This window comes from Rattus norvegicus, chromosome 7 (genome assembly GCF_036323735.1).
Source record: "Rattus norvegicus strain BN/NHsdMcwi chromosome 7, GRCr8, whole genome shotgun sequence".
Lineage (NCBI taxonomy): Eukaryota > Metazoa > Chordata > Mammalia > Rodentia > Muridae > Rattus > Rattus norvegicus.
Genome location: NC_086025.1, coordinates 63,014,260 through 63,028,097, shown reverse-complemented (window position 1 = coordinate 63,028,097; position 13,838 = coordinate 63,014,260). Strand labels below are relative to the sequence as shown.

Genomic DNA, 13,838 nt, shown 5'->3' with positions numbered 1-13,838 from the left:
GATAAAATAAAAGAATAGAATTTCCCATGATAAATGAGTTGGGTCTACTCCCTCTCATGTCTCTCCAAACCTGCAACTCCTGTGTATCTTGACACAATGCTTTCTTTCTCTTCCTTTCGGGACGAAGGCTACTTGTGTTTATGCTGTTCCCCATTACTGCCGCCATTCTCACCCTAGTGCTTACCTAACTCTGCTCCCAACTCAGGAAAACTATGTTGGTCTTGATTTCTTATGCTATCACAGCATACCCGAATCTGGGTGACTTAGAAAGAACGGCGAATCCTTATTTTTACAGTAGAAGGTGGTAAGCCCTAGGTCAAGGTCTTGGTCTCTGATGACATCTGTCCTTCTGTGCCTTCAGGGCATGGGGCTGGTTATCTCTCTGTCTTCCTCTTATTACAGAGTGCTGATTCAACCTCCAGTGACCACTGGACTCGAAATTCCTGAGGATGCTATAAACTGTTATTAACCCTTTGTAGTAATGTTTGTAATCACTACATCCCATTAATGCGGTGTGGTAAAGCTTGCGCATGTGTCACAACCTCTTCCGTATTTTAGCAGCTGTTTAGACGCAGTTTAATGTAAGTCTCTAAATTCAATGGAAGATAATTAAGACGATTCGCATTTGTTAGCTGTGCAGCACGTACTCCCGACAGTGGCTAAATCATTTGGATTTAGGCCACTGTGTGGAATGCCCAGTTTGCGAGCAGCGGCTGTAGTGCTTTCAAACAGTGACTGTATGGACTTAGCATGCCTGCTGCTGTTTCCATTTTAGCCTCAGAGATATCTTCCTGTGATTGATTTGCATCACTGAGCCAAACTGTCTCAGTTCTATGGGAGCGTTTTCTTCTAAATAGCCTGAAAATATACTTCCCCAATTTGATCTTGATTAATGAAAACTGCTCCCTCGTATATCAGACCCTCTGAGGATCCTGTACAATAGCTTTTTATGGAGACTAAATTGTGATTTGGGAGTAGAACAAAATTCTAAGTACTCTTTTTAAGAAGGAAGATGGAGACGTAATAGCCTCAGGAGCACGTGGCCTTAACTGCCGAAGGTGGGCTGTGTCTGTTTGGATAATGGGATTCTTCTCAACAATTCTTTAGAAACACCTTTTCTCATTTGAAGCCAGTTGTGTGGATTCTTGGGGAAATTGTTCAAATATTATATATCTGTTTAATATTTGGTTTTGAGTAACAGCAGCATTTCTCAGTTAGGGGAAGAAATCTATATTTCACAACAAGGGGACCTGCAGATAAAGACTGTGTCCACATGATAGGTTGAAACTAGGGGAACTCAAAGGAACCTTGGGAACACTTCCTCTCACCCTCTCATTTTACAGATGAGGAAATCATGATCCAGTGTAGCTGTCACTGCTTAAATGGTGACACATTATTAACGTCTACCCTAATGTAGGCATCGAAAGTCCACATTGTGTTCTAATTTTGCAAATTCATTTTCAAATTGCTGCCTGTTAAGAGTTGGGGCAGTCGTTTGACTGTTTCTGGTTCTGGTTCTTACTCTTGCTTTCCAGTGAGGCCAGTACAACATCTGCTAGCATACCCTCTTCAGAGCATTTTAAGTCCCGTGACTGTAGATGGTGCAAATCACCATTCTATATGGCTTACTTTGGGCATTTGTTTGATAAAACGTCTCATAAGAACACAAGTCCCTTTGGGACGGGAGGGTATATTTTGGCTCTAGGCTGAGAGTACAGCCTGTCACTCCGGGAAGGTCTGGTGGTAGGAATGTGCCAGGTGCCTGGTCACACTGTGTCTATTGTCAGCGGCCAAGGGACGAATGCTGGTGTTCTCCTCCATTTCTTCTTTTTATTTCCTTATAGTCATTCGTAGACCCAGCCCGCACATGACAGTGATGCCTATATGGAATCTTCAGCCCTCAATTCCATCTTCTGGAGACACCCTCACAGGTGCACCCAGGAGTTTGTCTCCACAGGGATTCTAAGTCCAGTGAAGGGGACAATGAAGATTATCAATTCACTTAGTTCTACTTAGTACACATAGTTCTAAGATGTCAGTTCTGTTTGACGAGCACCACTCTGAATACAATTAAGTTGATAACATTTCAGTTTCTCCCATCACAAGGGGTGACATATGGGGGGGATCTCCGCTCTCTCCTCATTTCAACAGTATTTGTAAACAAGCAAAAAAATGGTTAGGTGTCCTCACAACATAATTCTATTTGTCAAATAACAGATAGGTCAAAGACGTTGGTTCAACTATTCAGCAATGTATAGGCATACCAAAATTTCATGTTGCCCCCTAAAAATAATAAACTTTATTTTATTAATGCAATAAGTCTAATAATAAAATTTCCATAAGCTAATTAAAATTTTAAAGGATGCCAAAACCAGGCTGACATTTTGATGTTTCCCTTGGCTTGGTAAACTTGCTTTTGATTTAACTTAACCTTGATGCCAGGTTAAAGAGGAACCAAGAGGAAATGGTCAGAGTCGTCTGTATCTGTAATTTCACTTTCTGTAGTTCCAATTACCTACAGCCATGCTCCAAACACTCTTGTTTGTAAAGAAGAGGAAAATTCTTGTAAGCCATTTTGAGTAAGACAGTGAGATTTCCGTTCTTTTCCTTCCACACTAAGTGGGTTTTAAATCATCCCTTTGTCCAGTACAGGGCAGTCTCCCCCATGTAAGCTACCATCCTGTTGGTCACTGAAGGAGCTGTGTGAACCATCATCTCTGTTCTCTCAGAGATTCAGTTTTGTGTTCAATACATCTTATTGTATATGTATGAGTAGCCTCAAACTATAAAAGTTATAAAGCTCGCCATTCTGATATTACAAAGAAAAGCTGTAAATAGATTCGTTCAAGTGAAACAATGAAGTCTCTAGTATAATAATGCAAACCAAAATGCAAAAACTGAATCATAACCCAAGGCTGGAGATATAATTTGCTTGGTTCCTTGCTTCTTAGGATGCAGGAAATCCTAGATTAGGCCTATCCAACAGAAAGTAAACAAACATGCAAACAAAAACAACACAAAGGGGTGTGGTGCCTAGCTGTAATTCTGACAATCAGGAGGTAGAATTAGAATTAGTTGTGCAGGGTCATCCCTGGCCACATAGAGAGTTGGGAGCCAGCAGCCTGAGAGACAAAACAGCCCCCTTCAAACAAAAGCAAATGAAAGTGTTCATGGGATAGACAGTAACAACGTCCCTTTGTAGACAGACAGTCATCACTCAAGACTGTTCCTCTACATTCCTATGCAATCTCCTAGTAAAGAGCACATAGGATTTACAAACAGTATTACAGAATTGAGTCTTTTCCAAGATGTATTTGCTAAGAGGCTTGGAAGATTCTGCCCAGTGGTAAAGTTGGAGCTACCATGATTGTGCCCCTTAAAGGTTGTCAGTTTCCTTTTATGTCTGCTGTCAGGCTGGCTGAATATGTTAAGGTGCCTTAGCATCTCAAAAGTAATGGATTAATCCAGTTAATTACAACTGGAGCTGCCAGGATCTCATCTCCTGACCTCTTTCCTGGAGACTCAAACACCTTTTCAAGACATCAAAGGGGAGAAAGGGTTTACCAGATATTTTCGACTTTCTAAAATAAGTTAACATCTCCCTAACCTTCTCTGAATGCTGACCCTCCCTCCAGCTGATCCCACAAATCAGGCTTTGTCTTCTGTACCCCGTCTCAGATTGTTCTATAAAGCAACTCCGATGACTTGGCACTCATAACAGCAGCAATGTGCAGTTGCTTCTTTCTCTTGCCTCCCAGAAGCTGTCTGTCAACGTTGCCTCTGATTAAGGTTGGTTGGGCTCAGCCTACTTTCAGGAAGGATGATCTTTTCAGGAGTCCAGGCTAATGAAGTCTGATGTCATTTCAGAAGGTTTGGTGAGGTCAAATATGCCAACACGTTTTTAACCTTACGTTTTGGTTGGGCCTATACCGCGTTGACTTATATTCCCTGGCTGAAGAAGGAAAACACATGAACACACTTGACGTTCGTAGGTGAGAACTGTACTCTGCCTACAGGGAATACGGCAGGGATGAGTGCAGGAGTATGAGTCTTTACTGCAACTTACAGTCATGGTTGGATTGACCTAGGACTGTATAAGCTACGCTGACATCATGAGGTTTGACTTAAATTTTTCTTGTTCTTGTTTTCTTGACTTTGATAACATAAAACTAGAACACATTCAGTGGAAAGTGGATTTCCAATGCTAAGCTATTTCCAGACTTGTAATGTGAGTGCTAAGCTGTGCTGGCGAGTCTCACAGCTCCTGGTTACAAACCCTGTCATGAGAGTGAACAATCCGCTCTTCCAGATGTGTGCTGTTAAGCGATGATGCCCTGTGGTACCCAACGGTTTGCAGTGTAGTACTTTTCAATTTACAGCAGGTCTATGAGATGAAGTCTCACTGCACATCGACGAACATCTGTAGTGAAGAAAGGGCAGCAGATCCTTAGGTTCCCACAAATCCCACGGTCATTCCCTTCAACAGGTTTCTATTACAGTCCTGACTAAATATTACAGGTCCTTAAATACTCAGAAAAGGACTCTGGGTTTCATTTCTTCTGCCTGTTTTGGAAATAATAAAATGATTGTCCTTTAAATCAATGGCAGAGCATATCACTGGACTGCTGGAAGGCAGACATCCCAGGAAAGTAACAGTCACACCATGGAACAGACAAATTACAGCCAGAGGGAGACAGTAGAGCCAAGATGCAGACAGCAGAGGGCTTACAGCTTTAATTCTCCAATAGCCTCACTCTAAAGGGAGATGTATCCTGCAGGAACATATTGAGGCTTAGAACAACAATTTGAAGTCCTTAACTTTATGTCAATGTCTACAAAGTTGGGGCTGCAGTTACCAAATAAGAGTGAAAAAACTTACTGATACTGTGACAGATAACATTAAATATTATTTATAGAGTTAGATGCCTATCCTCTAATGCTATCTACATCTCCTTGTTTATGTGCTTGTCTTCACTAGGTATAATCTTAAAATCTTTATAATTATTCAAGAGTATTAATTTGCTTAGGCATAACTAAACAGGAAAGTAATAAAGACCAACACAGAGATATTTCTCATTTAGATAGAAGTTTATCTCCTGATTTCTTTATTTTACTTTGTGATCATATTTGATTAATTAAAACCATTTTCAAGACAATTTTGAAAGCCAAAACAGAATAATGAAATCTCTAAAGGATTAGGCATATCATTTCCCACTGAGAGCAGATAAGGGTCCCCCTGCTTTGTATGTGGTGAGTGACTGCACTAACCCATTTATGCTCTGGTTGGTGGCTCAGTCTCTGGAAGCTCCAAGGGGTCCAGGTTAGTTGACACTGTTGTTCTTCCTATGGGGATGCCATCCCTTTCAGCTCCTTCTATCCTTCCATGGGGGTCTCTGACCTCAGTCTAATGGTTGTCTGTAAGTATCTACATCTGTCTCAGCCAGCTGCTAATAGAGCCTCTCAGAGGACAACCATTCTAGGTTCCTGCCTGTAAGCACATCATAGCATCAGTAATAGTGTCAAGGTTTGGTGCCCACCTATGGGATGGATCTGTAGTTGGGCTGGTCACTGGAGGGCCTTTCCTTCAGTCTTGGCTCCATTTTTGTCCCCACATTTCTTTTAGAAAGGTATAATTCTGGGTCAAACAATTTGAAGGTGGATTGGTGGTCCCATCCCTCCACTGGGGTCCATCTGTTGGGCATTTCGTCTAATATCACCCTGGTTGAGTCCTCGGAACCTCCTTCATCCTAGGTCTCTGGGACTTTCTAGATGTTTCCCCCACCCCTATCCCCAACAGATGCATATTTCCTTTCATTCTTCTGGCCCTCTGGGACTCCTGCCTCTCCCCCAAACCTGATCCTGCCCACTTTTCTCCTCCCCCTGCATCCTGCTCTATACCCTGCAGTACCAAATATTTGGCCAAGACTCAGCTCTTAATGCAAAAACAGTAACATCGATCTCAGTTTGCAAACTGTCTCTCATCTTTAACTTTTTTTTTCAGAGCTGAGGACCGAACCCAGGGCCTTGCACTTGCTAGGTAAGCGCTCTACCACTGAGCTAAATCCCCAACCCCTTAATTTTAACTTTTTTTAAAAATTTTTTAAAATTTTTAAAAAAAAAATTTTTGTATCTCATCTTTAATAAATGTTGAAGTTATACATACACCAAAGAATTGTTTTCAAACAAGCAAACAAACAAAAAAGAGTAATTAAGTAAATATATTATATTAACTTAAGGTAGTTTGTAGTGTATTATATAGTAATTGTACTACACTCAGCTACTTTGTGGAATTACCTTGACGAAGTATAATTTTCTTACATTCTTCACTTGAGCATTATAAACCATAGCACCACTATGGTATTTTTCCCCAGCAATTAATTAATTAATTAATTAATTCCTTCATTCTCTCTATATCCAGACCCTCTCCCACTGAGGCCAGACAAGGCAGACCAGTTAGGGGAACAGAATGCACAGGCAAGCAACAGAGCCAGGGACAGCCCCTGCTCCATGTGTTGGGGGACCCACATGAAAATCAAGTTGCCCAGCTGATTGTGTGTGTGTATGTGTGTGTGCGTGTGTGTGTATGTGTGCGTGTGTGTGTATGTGTGTGTATGTGTGTGTATGTGTGTGTGTATGTGTGTGTGTATGTGTGTGTATGTGTGTGTGTATGTGTGTGTATGTGTGTGTGTATGTGTGTGTGTATGTGTGTGTGTGTATGTGTGTGTGTGTATGTGTGTGTATGTGTGTGTGTATGTGTGTGTGTATGTGTGTGTGTGTGTGTGTGTGTGTGTGTGTGTGTGTGTGTGTGTATGGGGTAGAGGTGGGGTGGTCAGGTCCTGCCTGCCCTTGTATGCTCTTTGATTGGTGGTTCAGTTTCTGGGATTCCCCAATGGTATTAATTTTTTTTAATATTTCTTTGAACACAGATTTATATCTTGCTTTTCACTAAACATTTTATAAGCACCATGTTACTCCACACCTTTCATGGGTGTTGTCTAAGGAATGTACAAGAACCTATCAAGATGAGAATATAATTGCAGCCAACACTCAGAGGCAGAATTTAGGCAGTCTTGTTCCCTCATGGCACTAACATTATGACATAAAGGAGGAGGGAGCAGAGACTGTGGAATCCTGTGACTGTGGCTGGCAAAACATCAAGTGAGGAGGATGTGTGTCATAAATGGGAAAAAGTGCCCAGGATTCCGGATGGAACAATGGGTCACAGGGGAGTCTGCTGTTGGGCCAGTAGAGAAGTCAGTAAACCCAAGAGGCTCATCCTGGTGACAAGGAAGACCCTGTGCCCCATGTCTCTGGCCGGGCTGACTCACTCTGTTTTGATACTTTAATCTTCCTCGAATGGTACTGTTCCTCCCAGACACTTTCTGTAGACTCTAGTGTATTTCTGATTCCTATTATTGAGATTAGAAAATAATATGGATCTTTCATCTTTGACCTTTGAAAAATGAGCATGGTAATAGAACAACAACAACAAAACTATCCGGGGATTTTTTTTTTTTTTTTTTTTTTTTTAGGAATTCCTTTCTTAAGGCCAGTAAGAATCCAATACCTTTGAAACGGGCAAAGAATTAAAGGCTAGAGTACTGGTTAGTTTTTTTATTTGTTCTTTTAGTTTTTTTTATTATTTGTTCTTTTGATTTGGTTTGGTTTAAAATTTTTCCCCATGGTTTTGTTTGGTCAGCTTAACACCAGCCAGATTCACGTGGATTGAGGGAGTTTCAAAATGTGTTTATGTGACTGGCTTGGAGGCAAGTCTTGGGGCGTGTTTTCTTTTTTAATGGTTGATGTGGCATCCTAGCAACTTCAGGCAGTGCCACCCCTGTGGAGATTGTTTGGGAATAGATAAAAATGCAGCACAAGCAAGCCATGAAGAGTATGGGGTGCTCCTCCATGGACTCTGTATCCGTCCTGCTTTGAGTCCTGCCCTGACTTCCTTCATGATGAACTGTAAGCTTTACGATGAAAGAAATCCCTCCTGCTACACATCACTTTTGGTTATGGTGTTTACCACAGCAGGAGGAAGCAAAGGAGAACAGCTGGGCAGTATTTGAAGACTACCTGCAAAGTGGGAAATACCAAATCAAACAAGTATTGTTCAAGCTTTCCTAAATTTTGATCTGAGAATGTCACCAGGCATTTGATCTGAGAATGTCACCAGGCCTTCAGAAGAAAGGGTGTAAATGTCCTCATAGCCTTACTTCAGGAGGTCCTAAGCCTTTTGCATAGGGTCTGTTTCATCAAAATTTCAGTATTGCTTAGAGGAACTTGCGCTCTCTATGGCGTCAACTTTTTAACCAGAGTGTCTAGTTTGGGTGGTAGAATTCTGCGCAAGATTTTTATTTCTATTGAATCCTAAAATCAAGGTCTGTTAACTATCCCATCAGCATGATGAAAATAGTATTAGAAAAACAACAGAAAAAAAAAGGAAACCAATAGTATGAATGCCCTGCTTTCCCTCTGAATTTTGAGACAAGGCCTTTCATTAAGTGGAATAGACTGGTCTTGAACTCTCTCTTGAGACTGGTCAGGCCTTGAGCATGTGACATTTCTGCCTTGGACTCCTGAACCACCTGGATCAGAGTCCTGTGCCACCCAGCTCTGCTCTTTTAATTGCCTACTACTGTGTACAACCATCTCATAAACAGATTTATATGTGCATATTAAAGTTCTATATTTTAGTACTTTTATGTTATAAAACATAGAATAGAAAAATAGCAGGCATTCATTATATAATCTTGAGAAACATTTTAAAAGCCTCACAAGTTATATAGAGTGACTTCCCCAAACTATATTCAGTTAATAGCTCTTAATGTCCTGTTCTGGATTGTGTGTGTGTGTGTGTGTGTGTGTGTGTGTGTGTGTGTGTGTGTGTGTGTGTGTAAGCACATATATATTGCATGGTTAAAAGAAAATCTCCCCTTGCCCCCTCTGTGAGCTTTCTTGAATCAACTGTCAACAAATAAATTAATAGCAAAGGGCATATTTTTGTTTGCTTTTGAAATAGGGTTTTACGCATCCTCCAGTGTTTTTACACATCCTCCAGCCTGGCTTTTAAATTTGAGATTCAACTTTGTCAGACTCCTGAGTGGGAGATAGGAGATTCCAGACATGAGCTACCATGTCAGGAGGTCCATATAAATGTCCCTGCGCAGTGGTGGCTAGCAGGAGAGTGATTACCTACCCGTCAAGGGAGATTTGTAGGGTTACCTCCATTCAGGCGGTGAGGGAAAAGTGGACTTCCTTATGAGAGGTAATCAGTGGGGTTTTCTTTGGAATAGGGAAATTGGAAACAGTTGTCACTGGAATTTGAATGTACCGGTGGGTCAGACTTCTTTGAACAGCAGTCAGTCGATGCAAGTGAGGTGCATTGCTCTCCTCTTCCGACAGGTTATCCATGAGAGCTTAAGGAGGTGCTGGAAATGAATGCGCTCCTTCAGAACCAGCATTAGGTACCTAAGCTGAGCAAAGCCCATCCTATGAAACTTGGTTAAGAGGACAGAGACAAGGCATGGTAGGATGGGCAGTGATTTTCATTCTCAGATAGTGTCTGTAGATCCATACTTCATGGTTCTGTTCCCTCAGCTAGAACACTGCAGTGGTCCACCCGCACAGTACATCCTTCAAAACACAGGAGCTGGCTGGAGAGGTGGCTCAGCCTTTCAGAGAACTTGCTGCTTTAGGACAGGGACTGGGTTAGTTAACCCACACCCACAGGGTGGCTCACTAATGTCTTTAACTCCAGTCCCAGGGTCTTCTTATACCTTCTCTAGCCTCTGTGGACACTGCATGTATGTGGTAGATGCTCACACATGCAGACAAGTGTGTAATACATAGATAATAAAAATAAGTATGATAAAATAGAATCACACTTTACCGATTCTACCTTTCTTGTTTGTTTTGCTCAGTGGTTTGCACAGATCCGCTACGTCCCTGTTTTCAGGTTTATTAGATACCGATCCGATATTTCCTAATGAATGAAACACTTTTCCCCATTGTGATGACTGTCCCCAAGAACTCTACTCAGATATCATTGCATAATTTTGTAATTTTCTGTGGAAAAGGCAACCTCACAGTCCAGTTGCTGTGTTTATGGCTCTTAGAAATGATTTACCGTGAGAGTTGTGGGGATTCCCCGGGACATTTTGAAAACATCACTATAAGCCTTGTGCTGTGAATAGCACAGACCCTCTCTTAGTACTAATGGAGGCTGACATACAGGGCAGTCCTCCCAAAACAGGTAGAGAAGACTCAGCTCCATGCCTCCTCAGGCCTCTGGTGGCCATCGGCAATACTTGATGTTCTGTGTTCTCTTCCATCTCTGTTCTGCAACCCTCTTAAGGTCCCTGTGTTTGTCTCCCCAAACTCCACCTCTCTAGTCTTCTAAGGACAACATGACCACAAGCAGGTCTCACCTCAATAATACAGAGCAAAAGAATTGTCAGAAGCTTGTACTTTTGCTCTGTGACGTACTGATACAGGTCCTGAGAACATAAACGTTGCCACCATTTAGCCTACTGCCATCGTTCAGTTTTGTGAGCCTGATAGCATAATTCCATAAACCAGGATAACTGATTGGTATTAGCAATTGATTTCTAGTTCTTCACAATGATCTATACATCAGTATGCTATTATTTAACTTACCAATTGTGATTGTGAAATCCTTAGTTTAATCCTTAACATCAATTAGAATTCTCAGAGTCATTTTAACCGCAGTTAAGAGTTTTCATGTAAAAAGTAGCTTTTGCATGGCTGACATTAGGAAGCCCATGCAGTCTTGATATCTTTCTTATCTAGCTGTCAATGTTAATTGGCCAATAGGATTTAAAAGATGGACCACTTAGAACAGTAGAAAAGCCTCCTGGGATTGCCTTCTAATTTTAATTCAATTATAGGTTGAAAAAGACAACGTTTGGTTCCATTTAATTACTGTTTTTAAATGGGATGAGCCGGCAACCCAAGGTAAACTGCTGTGTATCAGTTTGGTATTGCTACCTGTTTTGTGTAGGAAAGAAGAAACAGCAAACAGTTCACAGGAATGTTCTTTATGGAGGACCATAACCTACTTAGGTGACACGTAACCCAATGTTGGGTATGTGTACCAGAGTCCATAGTTTAATCTAGAAAGTCTGGAAGATTTTCAGTGAAGCCAACGGTCTCTCAACTGCTGTTGAGTTTATCTGGGCCTTAGTTTACTGAATCTATTAGGGATGAACGCCACCCTGTCTGGTTAAAGTTTGGGAAGTTAAACAAAGGCACCTTAAGAGTTCATTAAGGAAAATGCTGATAATTCTGTACCATGGAAAGCAAGAGAGCCTTGACTGAAAGTCTAGCCATCAATAATCACTAACACTCCTATTACTACTAAGTCTAATGTAGATCAATCAAACTGATAAAATTATATTCATTCTAGAACACAAGGCAAATTTCTGTTGAAATTGCCTGAAATAGCATTTTCAATAGACCCCAATTTGGTTTTTATTAATAGTAATAATTAAACATGTTGAAACTGCTTGAAAAATTTTTAGAAAACATAGATATAAGTAAGCTGAAACAACCGTGAACTTTAGGGCATCGATGTGTACTTGTAGTTCTTAAATTCAGTAGTTAGTATATGAGTTCTGGTGAATGTAGAAAGAACATGTACAAGAATTAAAACCTGGAAATTCCCCATAGTAATAAGACTGAGGTGTGCTGGGTATGATGTGTACTATAACCTTGGCACTTGGGAGGCTCTGAGGCAGGAGAATCCTGAATTTAAGAGTAATACAGTTCATGTAGCAAGTGCCAGATCAGCCTGTGTTTTGAAAACAAAGCAAGATCCTTTTACATAACCAAATAAATACAGGACTAGCAAAACCAAAATGAACAGGTCAAGTGAAGTGAAGGAACTTGTTCCTAAGTTACTAAGTTCCTAAGTGGGGTTGCAGCACTCTGTAGACCATGCTAACAAAGAGATGCTAGTAATAGCAACAATTTGGATACTTACTAGACTCGCTTTGAGAAACTCATTTTGCATCTACAATCCTCTATGCCTCCATTAGCACTTTGATCCAAAGTACTGGTAAAGTATAAAAGTAAATAAATGCAGTATCCGGAAGTAAGAGTGTTATTGATTCCCATACCCTGCAAAGCCCGTATGCATGTGGAATGCTTAGGTACAGCCAAGAGATCGCGTTAGCAAATATGGTGTCGTCCCGTGACAGAACAGCAAGCACTGCCTTGTAGTAGGCAGGAGGGAAGTAGCCTACAAAACTCTTCCTTGATGAAAGAGAAAAACTTCATCTTTGCTTAAGAATGGCTGATTGAATTCAACATGATCACGCATTGTTAAAATTGACAATACATATAACTGTGTGTGTGTGTGAGTGTGTGTGTGTGCATGTGCCTAAGTGTCTATAAATTAGAGATGGTAGATCAAAATCAGTAGAGAAATGATATAGCATAGATCAATTAAAAAAAGTCAAGTTGAGGCTTTCTGGATTTTTAAGCCGTTAAACGGCAACTGTGTTGTAGATTGATTTTTCTAAAATATGGGTTGGTTAGATTATACACTAAAATTTCACAGAAGTTTTGGCAAGGAGGTGGATTCGCAGCATCCCGCGATTCTTTTCCTCAGAGCTCTTTGTATTCTTTCTTCTTAACTGGTGTGTGTAAGACATTGGGTATAATTAATTATAGCCTGGGGGATCAGAGCCTGCTTTTGAGGGAAGCCTCAGGCCTTCCTCTGAGACTGCCCTGGGTGAAGTTTGCTGTACCAGAGGAAAAATGAAGAGAATTTATTCCTCTGAAAGTGTTAAGAGTTGACATGGACTGGCCACTTGGGGCGGGTGGAAGCACGGTAACTTACCCAGCTTTTGAGAGACATGGCGACCCTAAGTGTTCCAGGTAGGACCAGAGCTGTCAGAAGCCACTCTTCCACAGGCCCAGCACGTCCACTGAGTGTAGACACTTCACTGCTGGGAAATGTGAAGCCTTTAACTCAATCTCCTGTCAATTGCTGAGATCCAATCCGTGACTTTCAGACTCCTTTGCTCTTCGCCCCACATCCTTCATCCTTCTGCACAAGTTCAGTGTCTCCTCTCAGCACTGTGTGACAGGCTGCCCTAGAGCCAAGCAGGGGACCGCTTATTTAAGTGAAAGAATCTAGTTTTCTCCTTGTCCTGTGCTTAATCTGGTACAAATTGCCTTTATACCAAATTTTAGATATTTTGTGTCATATGAAGGTTAATATCTTTAATAAAAGACATTTAATCTACTAGATTTAGACTTGGTTAGAAAGTTTGAATTCTGAAACAGATCCTTAAAATAGTCCTTTTTGCCCCTTACCCTCCACCGTGTCACATGGTTAAAACCCATATGTTATTGATAGTATTTAGGATAATTTTGTTAAACCTCATATGTATACACACACATAACACATACTTTAATGCCAAATTATTTAATAGTTAAGTAGATATAAGTATTGAGTGGTAGCAATGAATGTCAATAAATTTTCTGTTATAATATAGGTTGTATACTCTATTATTTGCAAGATGTCTACATATGTCCAGGTGTGTGTCCATTTGTGTGTAATATACAGGAAACCAGAGGCCAGTTCCCAGAGTGTTTTTTTTGGAGGGGATAGCCATCTGCATTGTTTTTGATGCAGGGTCTCTCACTAGGGTCTGGAGCTCAGCCGTTCACCTACACTGGCTGACTTGCAAGCCCCAGAGGTCCTGTTGCCTCCACGTCCCAGTGCTAGAATCCTAAGAAGGGACCACAGGCTGGATTATTTACATGGATGCTTACCGTCATATTCAGTTCCTTATGCTGACACAAAA

The 13,838-nt window shown here is 41.0% G+C and overlaps 1 protein-coding gene across 16 annotated transcripts in view; it reads left to right on the top strand.

The window, feature by feature from the left end:
• Slc16a7 (solute carrier family 16 member 7) overlaps nt 1–13,838 on the top strand; it is a 167,929-nt gene that overhangs the window by 68,898 nt on the left and 85,193 nt on the right. For 6 of the 16 annotated variants that reach the window (XM_039078614.2, XM_039078613.2, XM_039078612.2 and 3 more), the window contains one exon: nt 6,002–6,037. The exons of 7 other annotated variants lie outside the window; for them this stretch is intronic. The gene's annotated coding sequence lies outside the window, so the exon portion shown is untranslated. Of the gene's footprint in view, nt 1–6,001; nt 6,038–7,130; nt 7,360–13,838 lie in introns of those variants that run through there. 3 more of the 16 variants (XM_039078617.2, XM_039078616.2, XM_006241432.5) reach the window with 1 other exon arrangement.